Here is a 16,064-nt window from a genome sequence, read left to right on the forward strand (position 1 = left end):
AATCTTATACCAATTTATATGATATAAAAATATTTTATCATTTATTTATTTTTTTCCATCCTGGCTTTAAGTCATATATAATTAAAACAGCGAGTTTATTGATAAATATTGCATATTGTTATCGTAACTCTTATTTAGATCCAATATTTAACCTCTATTCGATTTTATAATAAGTATATTGTTAAAAATATAGTTATATTGTAACATCTTTACATACCTATCAACTTCACTTTTTTAGTGATATACCAATGTGCAGACTTGACTTGACATACATCTGGGGTATACAAAATAGGACAGAAAGGCCTTTCTGTTTACTGTGACATGGATACTGAAAATGGACCATGGACGGTGAGTATGGTTCACATAAAATACTTACAAAAGAAAACTGTAGCCATCATGAATAATTTCATTGAATAATTTTCACTGTACGCTATTAGTCATTGCATTATGAGTATGCTCCTTTGTTGTTGCGTTGTTCGATAATTGACGGATCGACGGAGTTTATTTAGGTCATTTCGACCAATCGCGTATTATACAAATGACTTCGGTCATGTCTAAAACACGCCGCATTTTTGTCAACGGCTGCGCTCGACTGCATTCTGTTGAAATGTTATGACATTTAGGGTTAAATACTGATATAGTCAGCTGATCTGGCAACACTCAGTATACATGTTTAAAGGTAGGTTTCGCCCAACCAAATAATTTTTTTTTTTTTTGTAAATCCGATAGAAACGGAAGAAAAGATGAAAAAAACGTAATAAAAATACCCCAAACCATTTTAATTTCTTGTATGTGTATGAGATTGAATAAATGTGTCTTGAAAGCAAATTTGAAGGAAGCCTTGATTTATTACGATTGTCAGTCAGACAGAATTAGTATGCAAATGTACGCTGCGATAGGATTGTTGTTGTCGAAGTTTCGCGCAAGCGCATTGTTACGCACTAAAAGTAAACAAAATGGGCTGGATACTGATAGTTCAAAAGCGCGTGGCGTGAGAAAAAAATATTGTATCTGAATCGGCAACAAAGACGAGGGGGAAATGAGAATTGGGAATCGGTAGCACACTATGATATCTATAGGGATTTGGAAATTCAGAGATGGCATGTAGCAATAGAAGAAGCAGAAGCCACGTCTCATAGCGGAACTTGCCCGGATTCTGTTGCACATGGTGAGTTAAATTTCAAGTTATATGCCAGAGGCACAGACACAGCAACAGATCATACTAGATATAGTTTGGTTTGGCTGTACTAAGCTAGCGAGCGTATGTAAGTAACATAAAGTGTTTTAGATCGATATGATACGTTATAAACAGTCCATCGCACTTCGAACTTGTTGTCGTTATTTCTTTTTACTGAACATGCCGTTGCAAGACTGTCACTTACTATCTGACTTTTTTGTTGCACGATTCCGTTTGTTGATGCGGTCTCGTTTTTGGTAATAAAAAGTCATGTTCTATGTATAGCTTGACTTCGCTCTATTTTTAGAGGGAGTATTTTCCTGGTTTCTCAAGCTAGGCAAACTGACCACCCATATTGTTCGCTGTATGCATTAGATGTGATCTGAATATTATGTATTATATATCTGATGTACAGGATAAATTTCTAATTTCATTATTCTTTATATTTCATTGGGCGAATACCTACCTTTAATGACCTTATGGAAGTCCATGCTACCTTTCAGAGTCTACTGTCAACACAGGGATTACGTTGATGCAGAATGTCTTGCAGAATGTTGTGAAATACAGATAACTCCCAACAAAAATCCGCCCGTCAGCTGACCTTAATATCAACTGAAACATGCATGCAGTACAACGTTAGTCAATATACGCCTAAGGTAGGCCCAACATACGTGAAATGAACTCATATATTTATATATTTGAATAATGCCGAATTCAGTTTGTAGGCTGTTTCAATGCGTTAAAATCACTGACTAACGGGAGACAATAATTGAAATTGTTGGTCACATTCGTTTGACGGAAAGCTCGTTTTGACAGTTGATGATAAACACCAGGGACATGACAACTCTGTCACTATCTTGATTGTTTTAGTTTCTTGTCGTGAGGAAACCGTATCGTAATAACTGCAATATAAACGTATTGTGTTAAATTATTTCATGCTGACGCGGCATTAGTACACTGTCTCGTCTGTACTTGTTTTCATTTTTCAATTGTAGTCTACATTTCCAGTATGTAAACTTCACCAAATATTAAGAAAAACTCATGTGTGTCAAAGGTATTCAAAAACTACCAATTGCCTTATATCTTAAAACTATCAAAAACTACTTTGTTATTGTTTTATTAAATTACCAACATTTGGGAAATATCTTCTATCAGCTAATTTTGTCTACACCTGTCAACGACCAATTACTGTTATCATTGTGGGTACTTCAAAGCTTGTGGAATTAAAAACTTTCAAAGGGTGTGTAAAAATCTATAAATATATTATTATATAATTAAAATGTTGTTTAGTAAAATCTATTTCAAAATATAAGGCAATATACAGCGCACAAATTTCTGGTACAAGTTGAGTGGCTTATTATCTATTGAATTTATTGTTTTATTTACAAGGCCCCTGTGTAGTTAATATATGGGCTATTCTGGTCAAGTGGTCTGAGGTGCCCCTACCACAAACCCTCACACTGGTCATGTGAGCTCAAAATGCCCACATACTGCCTCACAGGGTATTAGCCAGATACTGGGCCATAGGTCAAGAAGTAAATGAACATCAACTCTTTCCTTTGTCAGATGTCTTTATCATGATCTCTCTAAATCACATCGGATGATTGCTACTGTACCTGCAGATATGTATCATTAGTTACATGTTTTAACAAGGCTGTATTTACTATTTCCAGCCTATATACGGTAGCACATGTACTATACTAGGACCGCCCTGCTTGGTTTTCGCTATTCATGCACCAAGTTGGGCCTAGTCCAAGAACCATGATTTTTATTTTTTTTTTCTGAGGTTCTTTCATTTCCTCCATTCCACTAAAACAGTTTGCAGATTCATATTAGATATGACCCTGTCTATTGAAAGGAAAGCTTTGTATAATTGGACCTTCTGAAACCATCTTATGTGTTAATATTTTTACTCCACATAACTAATATATAAATTTAAATGTTTATTTCTTTGTACATATTTTGATTTCTTTTTTACATTTTGACACTGTTTACCTTTAATTTCAGGTCTATTTCAAAGTATGAAGAAAATAAATCATGTGCACTCACAGTACACTGCTGGAAAGTAAGCTACTGAATATGATTAATAAGGAAGTCACATAACAGCTGAGTTGTTAGTGCAGAATTAATTGGCATTGCAAAGGCAGATTTTCAATATACAGATTAAAAAATATTCGGGTTAAAGTGTAAATTGATAAATTAGAATTCCCCAAGCTTGTGTATGATATTAAGTGCTTTCCTTTGAAACTCTGATATACAACAACAAATATGCTAGGTTGATTATAAGCACATTTTGCATTTTTAATGATTATGTGCATACTCTAGTGAATTCCTAATATTTCTGAAAAAATGGTGAATTCCAAAGCACATGTGGATCCTTTATTTGGTTTGTTTAATAATGCTATCTCGTTGGATGGTTGGTTCATTACATTGTCGTCCTATAAACATTCATTATCATTTTAGACGGTCCTCCATGCTATTTTTGGTGTGTTGCGTGTGCGTTCCGGGAAAATGCAGTATGTTCTTTTTGTAACAGTGGAAACTCGTGTCATTTCACAGAAGAATTCCGCAAGGAAACATATAACATTCACACTACATCCGGTAACATTATACTGACAACGGATGAACCACAGTCATTGCACTTCATTTATGCTGGGCACTAAGCAGGAACACAAAACTGGCACATTTGGAGACTATGAGTATATTCGGCAAGGCAATAGAATAAAGGCAATTATTAAACTGAAGTCCAGAAATGAGCTGGAGTAAGAATGACTTGACGAACATACTTTCATAAAGTTTATGTATCTCTCTTAATGAAAAACCATGTTTAGGGAACATACATGGAGTTTTCGTTATATCCTGGAAAAACTTGTGTATTGAATAAATTAAACTTGTTACAACCTTATATAGCTTCGGTTAACGTATACACTAACATGTGATATTGTTTGTTTTGGGGTCTATTCTTTAAATATTGTCTTCGCTTTTACAGGTAACGATAACCTGCATCTCCTAACAAACATCTCTAAGAGTATGCGTGTGGAAGTTGTAGCTTTGACTTGGGAAGCGGGGTATGCAGAGTACTCCAATTTCCAGGTTGCTGAGGAATCTCAAAATTACAAACTACTTGTGAATGGCTTTTCCGGAAACATCAAACGTAAGTTATCATTTTTCATGTTTTAACATTTTATTTCGGTTTTAAATAAGTTGTTGGTCAAGGTAATTTCTTTTGATTTTACTGTAGTGTTAACAGGGTAATTATTATTTCCTCCTTTGGCTTGCATCATGCCATCAGGCTATTGCAGTCATAGAGTAAAAGTGATTTACGTGGATCGCCAATACACATTACTGACTCCGATTCCACAACATCCATGTGTGTTTATCACCATTTGTGACAATATGTATGCGGTCACAATATATATGTATCATCAACCAACATGGAGGCCATTCTTGTCTACCAGTACCAAAATGTAATATGTGATTTGAGAAGATGATGTTGCGCTATGATGGTGGACTATGGACTTTGGATCGCATCTACTTTTTGTCCCGAAATTCCTGAGCACTCATGTGCACATGCTCGACAGAATGTAGTACTGAATGTTTCTAAGCTAAAAACAATTACCAATCATGATATGTCAAAATACAAAGCAGATATGAAAAGGTTTTTATGATGTGCCTTTGTACACATAAATTGTGATAGAATATTGAAATTAATTGGTCAGAAACATGTGTGACGGGTATGAATACATTTGGTTGGTTAGCAATGTTTCTAGGTTAGGGCGTCCAACTTTCTGTTCACATCATCACACGTGTGTTTATCACACCTTTTGTGACAAATTTGTGATCATGCTACCTCTAACATGGAGGCCATTCTTGGTCTACCAGTACCAAAATTGTAATATATAATGTGATTTGAGAAGATGTTGTTTGCGCTTTATGATGGGGGGGAATTTGGTCTTTGGATCGCATTTTCACCCATGTGTTCATGCACTCGACTATGAATTTAGTTGGGTTAGAAACATGTGTGACGAGTATGAATACATTTGGTTGGTTACCAATGTTTCTAGGTTAGGGGGCGTCCAACTTTCTGTTAGAGTTGAATTACGTTAATCAGCTTTATAAAGGAAATAAATGACCGAGGACCAAATAGTCAACTCATATATAAATTTCAGGTATATTGTATATATAAACATAAAATGGTGAATCTATACCTAATTATAACAAGATTAAGTATACAAACTTCACAAAATGTATACTACCCTTTTGTGTAGTATATTCATCGAACAAATTGAAGCCACCTAACCAGTCAGTTGGTTGCTGCATAAATACAATAGCGTTTGATTATTGTGACTTCTGAGCTTCTCTTACATCTGAAGCTGGCCCCTACACATTATCCCTGCGTGTTATCCAGTTATGAAATGGTTTATGTCGATGCCTGTATTGTACATATAAACTTTTGCTTCTTTTGATAATGTAAACGTATTTGGATGCGATACTTGCTTTATAGCCTGATACGTTATCACAGAACTCAGGCCCGGGAATTACCAACCGTTAATGACAGTTTTCAGTCGGATTTTAAATTCGATTTACTCCTCACGTTTGAATAACGGATCGAGGAATCAGAAATCATAGTTTCCGTGATATTTGAACAGGAGAGTATGAAATGGAGTGTTGTACAGTGCCGGTATGTATCTGTATTCGGTATACAATAAAATAGTTGTAATATAACTTCAGGTATATTGAAAATAACCATAAATGGGATCTACCCATCTACCGAAGTTATAACATGATGATGTATACAAACTCACAAAATATATACTGCCCTTTATGTAGAATATCCATATAGCAAACTGACCAGTCTTGTTGCTAATAAATACAGTTGATGTAATTAATGGCATTCTCAGCTTCTATAGCCAGCGTTGACATCTGAAGCTGGCCCCTACACCTTATCGCTGTGGTGTGTACCTGTCACAATGTTAGAACTAGAGCTCTAATGAGGAGGAGGGGGTCCATAATATTTCATGCACCTACGTAGGCAAACCCAAATTTACACATAATACCTGATATTATTGAAGCTGAATAAAAATCAATTCCCTATTTTCGTTTACTCTGTATTGAGTCACTTCAATGAAAGCCTACTTCCATTATGTCCTAATACAACTGACGTGTAAAATCGTGGAAAGTTTTAGAAACTAACATTGATAGCTTCAATACAGAATAGCTTGGATGGACATCGGATTATATATACGTGCTACCAGTCAACAAGAGACATAGGTAGATTGGTAACAGAATATAAGATAAAATTAATAAAAAAAATTCTACACAATTTTACCTCCTACAACGATGCTGACCAAAGACATAATATCTTATCCAATTCAACTAGATATAATGTATATATGCTTGAAAAAGAGTGATTTATGCTATTCGTGTTCCTATGGAATACCATAGAATATATTGCTTATAACCAGGGTAAAAATTTATTCTACATGGTATGTCCAGTTTTGTCGAAAACTTCTTCGATTTTCGTTTTAATCATCTTTGATCCACATCCCTTTAATTTCACCAAAACATTTTATGAAGTCTCTGTCTTTTAGTGCCTTGAGTACTTTGATTAAGTTATATGTGCCAGAACTGGGCGAACATTTTGACAAGTAATTTTTGTGTTTTATATATGATATAATATAATGATTTTTGACTGAAATCAGTTTCAGCTCTTATTTGTATATGTAAAATAAAATACATGCAATGAAAGTATTGTAATTCTCGAAAAGCTCTTCTTAATGAAAATTACGGTACAAATAATGTTAAACTTAGGTTTTGTTTTTTTTCTCATTTCTCAGATGATGCAATGGCGCCCAGTAATAACTGTCAATTTACCACGATGGATAGGGACAACGATAAATGGTTTGGACACTGTGGTCCGTTCACCAAAAGTGGTTGGTGGCATAACAGATGTGTCCATGCTCAGCTGAATGGGATTTATAGGAAATCTGTTGTTGACAAACAGGTAATGCGGTGGTCGTATTTCCCAGACCCAAGTGTGGTGTTTCAACCTTTAAAACAGACGAAGATGTTGATTCGATAGACATACCAGAAACATTTTTTTTCTTTCAAAAATGTCATCGCTGTAATGCTATATGTTATTTCTCCTTCAGTACATAGTATATATAATATTTAATATGCTCAGCTGAATGGGATTGATAGGAAAGTTGTTGATCGTCAAATTATGGGATCGTCTTATTTCCCAGACCCAAGTGTGACATATTAACCTTTAAAACAGACGAAAATCATTATTCGGTAGACATTCTAGAAATAAAGGATCTTACATGAGTGGCTGTGTAATATGACATTTATCAAACGAGTTCAATAATTTGATATATCATGATCCTTTAGGATATCAAATTATTCACCGAGTTTTATAAACATATCGCATAGTCACGAGTGGAAGATTATATTTATCCATAACTTTTTTTAATAGAAATGTATGTGAAACTTTTCTCTCTTTATAAAACACAGTATAAATTTGACTTTATGTGACGTCTAACTGAGGCAAGCATACGACGTCATAAATGGATTATGACGTCAAAACTACATGTGACGTTATAATAGTGTTATTACATATGCGTCTTACAATATTGATGACATGGCGGAATTACATGGCTGGACGGGCAAATTGTGTGAAAATGGACATTTTTCCGTGGAAATACTCGATGTAAATATATAAAAGAAGACGTGGTAAATTGATGTTTATATAGAGCTTGTTTTTTATACTAAATATCGTAAATCAAGTGAAGTACATGGATTGGAACTATTAGAATATCATTTTCTTGCTCGAGACCGGCTCGTGTTAAAACTAACATTCATCATCTAATATCAAGCTTCGTACACAATTAATGGAGTTGTATTTCCAAATTAGTCCGTTGATACTTGTATATTCTACATGTATGTTGATATGAAAAAAATGTTTGGAAGGGGATGTATGTCCGTGGGTATATGAGAAAAAATATTTATAAAGTGACGTTTGTGTGTTGATACATTTGTAAATATAAAACATATTTGTATTGGGTTAATTAATTACAATCTTAAACAAGACATTAATGCTATATGTATTGTTAAACAGATGTGTTATATGTCAACTGCGTTATAAGAAAAATGCTTCATGTCTCTTCATAAGTACTGTTTTCTGGTGATGTAGTATAAATATTACATGTAGCAAATTACCTAAATGTCACCACGAAAATGAAAATAATCAAAAACATGAAGTTCAATGGTTACAGAAATCATGATTGTTCTATATAGAGCAATTTAGCGCAATAAAGCATGTATATATCATGGATAAGGACGTTATCATAATGGAGTTGTTTCCCTTTATTTTATAAATCCGCTGCATGTTTACCTGTCGTTATATAGCCTACAAGTATCATATATCATAATCATATTTAATATAAAATAGATACAGTACGCGTTATTAATTGTTATATATCTCTAACATAAAATAGCAATGTAAGTTTGATCAGGTTATTAATCACTGGTATTAACATGTTTAAAGAACTTAAGGTCTATGTCATAATACAAACGTCAGTTTTCTCCCTTGCCATAAAACTACATTCTTAAGGTCAGGCCACAATACGGTAAAACCACAATTTATAACTTCTTTCATTCACAATGGTATTGTATATGCGTCAAAAATGGCAAGAATATAGAGTACACAAATGTACATAATAAACAAGAACAATTTGTTAAGTTTGTGTTCTAAGAATACAAAGAAGAGATGAATTAACGATGATTCTAGAAATTTAATGTGTAAAGAGAGTGAACTCCAATTATTTTTGAAACATAATTGTAATATAGCTTTTTTATGGTAAACTTCTCATCTACAGCCTAGTTCATTTATTGTCAAACTTTAATATTAAAAGAACAATAATGGTACACCTTTTAAAACATTCTTTTGACAAAAATAAAAACTGCGTTCTACAACATCCTTGTATTGCACTTATTCTTCTTCTCTTGTGTTAATATTAGCAAAAGTGTCTTAACCAATGATGTGGGATCGCCTACCTAACAGTGATAATATTTCTGATTTCTTTTTATCAAATCGTTTTGTCCTTTTAATTATCCATTTTTTTTTCACTTTTTTTCACTTGAATCATATATCAATTGATTTGGTTTTTTAAACGAAATACTATCTAAACTCTTGTGTTATCTGACTGGCTTTATGCAGTATCAACATTATGCATTTGTTTTGTCTCACATGTTTGAATATAAAGACATGAATATGTACTTAATATATAATGTGCCCGTCTTCTTTTTTACAACAATAAAAATATTGAAAAATTCATTTCACTTTGTTTTATTTTTTTTGTATACGTGTCCCTTTGCCTCTTGGTCCGTTCAAAAATGGTTATCATTAATTTCCTCGAAACCAAATTAGGTCGTTTTGTATTGTAATTACACATGGCTATTACTGATGGTATGTACATGTAGATATACATTATCGGATATACAATTTGTTATCCTGTATTTTGTTCCTTAATCGGAGATATCGGAAAAAATTAACGTTTTAGTTTAAAATGTTTTTTGTAACACTGAACACAGTACCTTCGTCATTGGTAAGTTCCAGGACTGTCCGCAATGTTCGAGAAAGCAAAGTCAATATCGGTAATCTAAATAACTGCATTTAACGCTATAGAATCTTGAAAAAACGTATTTGGGACGCATACTGTTCTTTAATTCATGTTGTAAGTTTCCTTTTGTATCATTTTCCCGAAAGCGACTGTCAGTTCTGACATAAAATAATATGATCATCTAATATCAAACCAAACAATAATGGATTCTTTTGCGGATACACTAAATTTGCATGTAAGGAAATATTCACGATTTGCATACGACTTCCGCCGTTTCAAAAACAATCAATGTGACGTCATATATACTGGCGGCGCGATGTATTGAACAAATCGTCATGACGTAATATTCTGTGACCCGAGGTCAACAGACGGGCAGTTCGTGAGCCGTTGACAGAGGTGAATGTGGGAACCACAATGAACCATGGGAGAGATTGGGGGAATGGCTCGACTACATGTCTTCTCAAAGAAGTCATCGTCGGGGAAATGGGACGTCACAATCGAAATATCGACTTGGGAGTGACGTCACAATAGGAATATTGACTAGCTGTTTCTATATAAAACAAAAACAAAAACGAGTCAATATCTAAATATCGGCTCATTGGCTATTTTTGATGTCCAATCCTATCGACATTTCTTAATTTTTTTGCCAAATATTATTCGAAATTAAAATTTGTGGAAAGAAAGGAAACCCATAAGTCACACGAGAAAAGTCACCGACCAACAGCTGGAACTCTTAATATTTGAAATTTCAACGGCATCTTTTATTGATAAAAGATACCCGATCACCCAGAATAATAAACTTCACACCAGAATTGGGTGTACCGTTTTAGGTATACATAGCACTATCGCTTACTAACCCCTGGGACTATAGGCGGAACACAAAACGAAAATTTCAATTAGATTCTTAATTGTATTGCATTTTGTTCTCATATATAAAAAAATATGGCACATTACATAGAAATAAAATTGAAGTTCACACATGTTGGTGATCCAATAATTTTCTGTATATGGCAATCCGACAAAGAAGTCCACAATTTGAATTATGTTCACACTGACAGTTCACTTTTTGAATTATGTTCACACTGACAGTTCACTTTTAGGTAATCCAAATATCCGTAGTGGACGTGCTGTCACTTTGATGGTGCAGCTGATGTCCAAGTATCAGGATGGGTTTTTTTATATCAAAATGACCATTGTCCAATATAATAGGTAAACCTGGATCTAATAAAGATTAATTTTCTCCGATTTTTTGATATCCAAAATTCGAATTATTGATATCCAAAATTCGAGTTCTTAATATCCAAAATTCGATATATTGATATCCAAAATTCGATTATTTGATATCCATACAAACAATTATTTTTTGATATAAACAATTCGAATTTTGGATATCAAGAATTGATTTTTGGATATCAATAATTCGAATTCTTGATATTCAGAATTCATTTTTGGATATAAAAAATTCGAATAATTAATATCAATAACTCATTTTAAATTTTGGATATCCAAAAATGGAATTTTTGATATCAATAAATCGCATTCTTGATATCTAAAATTATGTATTTTTGTTTTCCAAAATTGTATGTTTAGATATCAAAAATATTTTCTGATATCAACAATTGATTTTAGGATATCAAGAATTTATTTTGCATATCAATCATTGATTTTTGGATATCAAGAAAATTCGAATTTTTGGATTTCACTAATTCGAATTTTGGATATTCAAAAGGCGGCGAAAATAGTACAATGACGTTCCTTAATTAATTGAATAAGGTTATCACAATATACCGTAAGCTTTGATATGAAACATATAAATGACAAAATTGGCTAAGGAAGGTATAAATACTTTAAGCTTAACACGTGAAGAATTCTCAATTTCATAATTTTTGTGATATACCACTGTGCAGACTTGACTGGACACATGTGTTGGGTCTTACATGTTTATAATTCTTAAAATACACAACGAAAGAAAGACATAATGTTTCCCTCTTCTAAATGTTTTTGGTTATTTATCAATTAAATTGTTAAAGTTATCAGTATGTTATAAATATATTATATTGTTATGGTTACTCGAACAGTGTGACTTATAGTTATTATATGTTTATGAATATGTTTATGGATATGTTAAGTATGTATCTTGTTATGACATGTTATGGTAACTCTTTCGATGTCATTATTTCAGTAATTATCGACAGTTGTGCTGACCTGATTGGATATAGCTCTGGTGTATACAATATAGGAAACGACGGCTCTACTGTATACTGTGATGTGGATGCTGCAGGTGGACCTTGGACTGTCCTTGGAGTATGGTTCACATAAAACCCCTATCCTAGCAAAATTTTAACAAACATTATATATTCATAGGAGAATAATTAATTTTTCTTTGTTTTCATACCAAATCTAGCTTTCTGATTAGCCAATATTTTTTTTGCATACCACTATGAAAAAAAAATCCGAGAATGGCGCGAAACCCCGACGTTATCGTGACGTCACAATAGAGACATTAACGTTGCGTATTGATTCGGAAAAAGAAACCCTTCAAAAACCATTATAATGTTACATTTAAACATACTTCATTTTATCAAATAGAGTATAAAATTAATTATAAGTATTGATGTCACTATTTTTTTAAAAATTTTATCGGGTTATGAAAAAAAAATTGTTTGCAAACTTTTGTGAGAATCCGCTACGCGGATTCACACAGTTTGCAAACATTTTTTTTCATACCCCTTTAAAATTAAAAAATAGTGACATCAATGCTTAATTAAAATTAATACTTCTCTCCAATACAATATGACATTTGTACATGGATACGCCATCCTTTCTATGCGTTGCCTGACGCATGTTGTTCTATAGTTGTTTACTGGCTCTGTAGACTTTTAGTGATTGTTACCGGCGTTAAAATAAACATCTGTATAATGAATAGAGGTTCCCCAACAAGTGACTGTTGTCTATCATGTTTATCAAACTCGAGTTAGTTAATTTTCAAATTTTGAAAAGACACTAGCTTTAGCGAGTGTCTTTTAAAAATTCAAAAATTAACTAACGAGAGTTTAGATAAACATGATAAACAACAGTCACGCGTTGGGGAACTTATTTATCCCATAACTTTAACTCTATAATTATACTGTGGTGACCATTTTCTCGTCTTCATTCAGGGAAACTTACCACCATACATTGTGTAGTGATACATGTATCTTTCCACCATAAAATATAGTGCCTAAATAGAGAGCCAATATTCTATTGTTTTATACTTTGAATAAGCAACTACCTGCTAAATAGTAAATACAATGCTATTTAAAAGAAAATGCGCTATGAAAAGTAGCCCGAAGTTGAGAGCCAATCGGAATCAAGAGATCTTGGAATTGACCAATCAGAGGCGCCGTAGGTGTTTACACACTGGAGTGTGTAAACATAAACGATAACCAACTGCTATGGAATTTATCACATCGGTTTTCCATTGTGAAACATGCATAGTTATGGGATAAATGAATGTATCTACTCTACCTATCCCAAAATAGCCAAAAAATTGATTATTGAGGACGCCACAAAAATATCGATTTTTCATAATCGTCACTTATATTTGAAGACCAAGGACATAACATTGTTTATATTTCATAAAGCAAAATGTGGCTGGTAGCAATACCTGCTAATGTATTTGGTATAATAAATCTGATCCTGTGTGTTTCTTCTAGAATATACATGTTCTTATATTTTGCGTAAATGTGCAATCAGCCTATCAAAGGTATATGTCCAAAGAAAAAGGACAACTTTTAGCCATTATTTATTTTTTTATTTTAATTTTTCATCTGCATCAGAGTAAAGATTTTGATATGTTCAAAGTTTTAGTATATATTTTCCTTTTCATTTTATCATCAAACTAGAAGCATCTTATCAGTCCACATTATGCCTTGCCCGATGGTCTTATAAAGCTTTACCACAGAATTAAGTCAATTACTTGGGATGGGAGCATTTCCTGTCAGTAACTAAATGTACAGTTTTATTTTTAAATTAGGTAATCCAAAGACGAACAAAGGGAGATGCCGATTTTTATCGTCCATGGAGTGACTACAAAAATGGATTTGGTGATCTCAATGGAGACTTCTGGCTCGGTAAAAGGCGATAATTGTGTTTTGTAGTTCATAATTTTTAACTGTTAACATGTTAGGTTTAATAAATAGATATTGCATTTGAAACGAATATGTATATTTTAATGAATTCCTTATATGTCTAAAAATGGAGAATTGCAAATCATGTGTAGATCTCCCATTTGGCTTGTTGAATGATGCTTGCTGGTTGGATGATTGGTTCATTACATTATCGTCCTATTAACAGCCAGGATAATTTTAAGACGACAGTATATTCGTGTTGTAACAGTAGAACTATTGCTATATTTATTTCGCCATGGCACTGGAACTATGTTTTACTTTGAACTAGAAAGTAAAAACGTAAATATAACAATTAAAGGATTGTTAGATTGCATTTATTAAAATTTATAAATATTCATAGCGCCCTAACTATTCTATTTATCTGCCACCCAGATTGCATTTATATCTCGAATAAATGCAATCTAACAATCCTTTAATTGTTTAATATTCATTATGTTTATCAATCATTCAGAATATTGGTATTTACTTTACGTTACCTGAATAAACAGAGAAACTACACAGGCTTATTATTTATAATTATGGGATACCTGTTATGAAATAGTTTTCGGCTTCGATGCAAGGGTACAGTGTATATGTATTGATAGACTAGAAAATATAATATAGAAGTCTGCATTATAATATGGTTGAAAACCTTTTCCCCTCCATACACATCTATCCATGACTGAAGCCGGATTTAGGTGATATTATTACTTTCTGACAACGCCAAATGGAAACCAAAGTACGACTGGCATGTGAAAATGAAACCCTATACAATACAACATTGTATAATTTGTTTTATTATAAAAAAAACTTGGGACGTAATGATGACTTCGGGGCGTAATGATAATTTTTGGGCGGTATGGTTACAAAGTACGGCCGTAATAGTATATAGATTTGTGGCGTAACGAATGAAATTTTGGGCGGAATGATTTGGGGCAAAACGGTTCTGGGGCGGAACATAAACTCGGGAATAGGGTCAAGATCGTTAGGAGAGGTGTATGGAGATTGACAAGAAGCATGTATTTAGGTGTTCCGCTTTTTCGAAAGGAATTTGGAGAAAAGAATCATCATCTTTTATCAGTCAGTATGTGTGTATCATAGTTATGCAACTTACATTTTTCTAAACAATACTATACGCCTCGTGCAGCTCCCATGACCCGAGCCTTAAAAATAATTATCACTCAACCGACTGTTTGTCGGCTTTTGATGCTCCGACGTGAACGTCACTTTAGTGAGTGCAGTGACATCCTCACTCATAACGAACGCTAATGTATTACTTTTCTGAAAATGTAACTAAAATAATCATTTATGATTTATTACACGCGGTAATGACTGACATATAACGCTTGTATTTTTTTTCTGAAAATGTTATTAAAATAAACATTTATGATTGTTTTCACGCGTTAATGACTGACATAAAACGCTATACATATGTCTAGTTCTTAAATGCCCAATAACAAAGCAGTTACGCGCATTTGATTCAGCTTGAAGGGATCGATTACTCCACAATATACCAAATAACAGAGTTTCCATTTAGACGATTCTGATTAAATATGGAATAAGTGGTAGTGCATGCTGTGTCAGCAAACCATGACCATAATTTCAACAGACGAGACAAAGCATAGCGTCTGGCAAATATGACATAGACGGAGACATTTGTAAAATAATATTAGGGTTACACCTGCCTGTGAAATTGTCTAATTTGTATTGGTTCTACATAAAATACGTAATTAAGTTCCGTCTGTGTGAGAGGATATCCACTCGGATTAAGGCCAACCAGCTCTAATTAACCATGGCTGGGTACTTTGGTGTGGAGGGGAAAAGGGTGTTTGGGTAATTGTGATGTAATGTTTGCAATTCTGATTTTTTTTTGCTATATAACCTTACCAACTGGGAGGGAAATCGTTTACACTTGTGTAAACATACACCGGAACACTGACTTCCGCAAGTAGTGTTAATGCGCATCAGGTTTGGCCTATATTGTTTCTGTATTTTAATCTAAGACTTTTGAATAAACAATTTGAAGGTAATGAAGGTACATATACGTATTTGTGAAATATTGCATCAAACCTTATATTGTGTACTTTCTGAACCTGACAACATTTACCGCAAAATTGG

Source organism: Argopecten irradians, chromosome 14 (assembly GCF_041381155.1).
Source record: "Argopecten irradians isolate NY chromosome 14, Ai_NY, whole genome shotgun sequence".
Classification (NCBI taxonomy): Eukaryota; Metazoa; Mollusca; class Bivalvia; order Pectinida; family Pectinidae; genus Argopecten; species Argopecten irradians.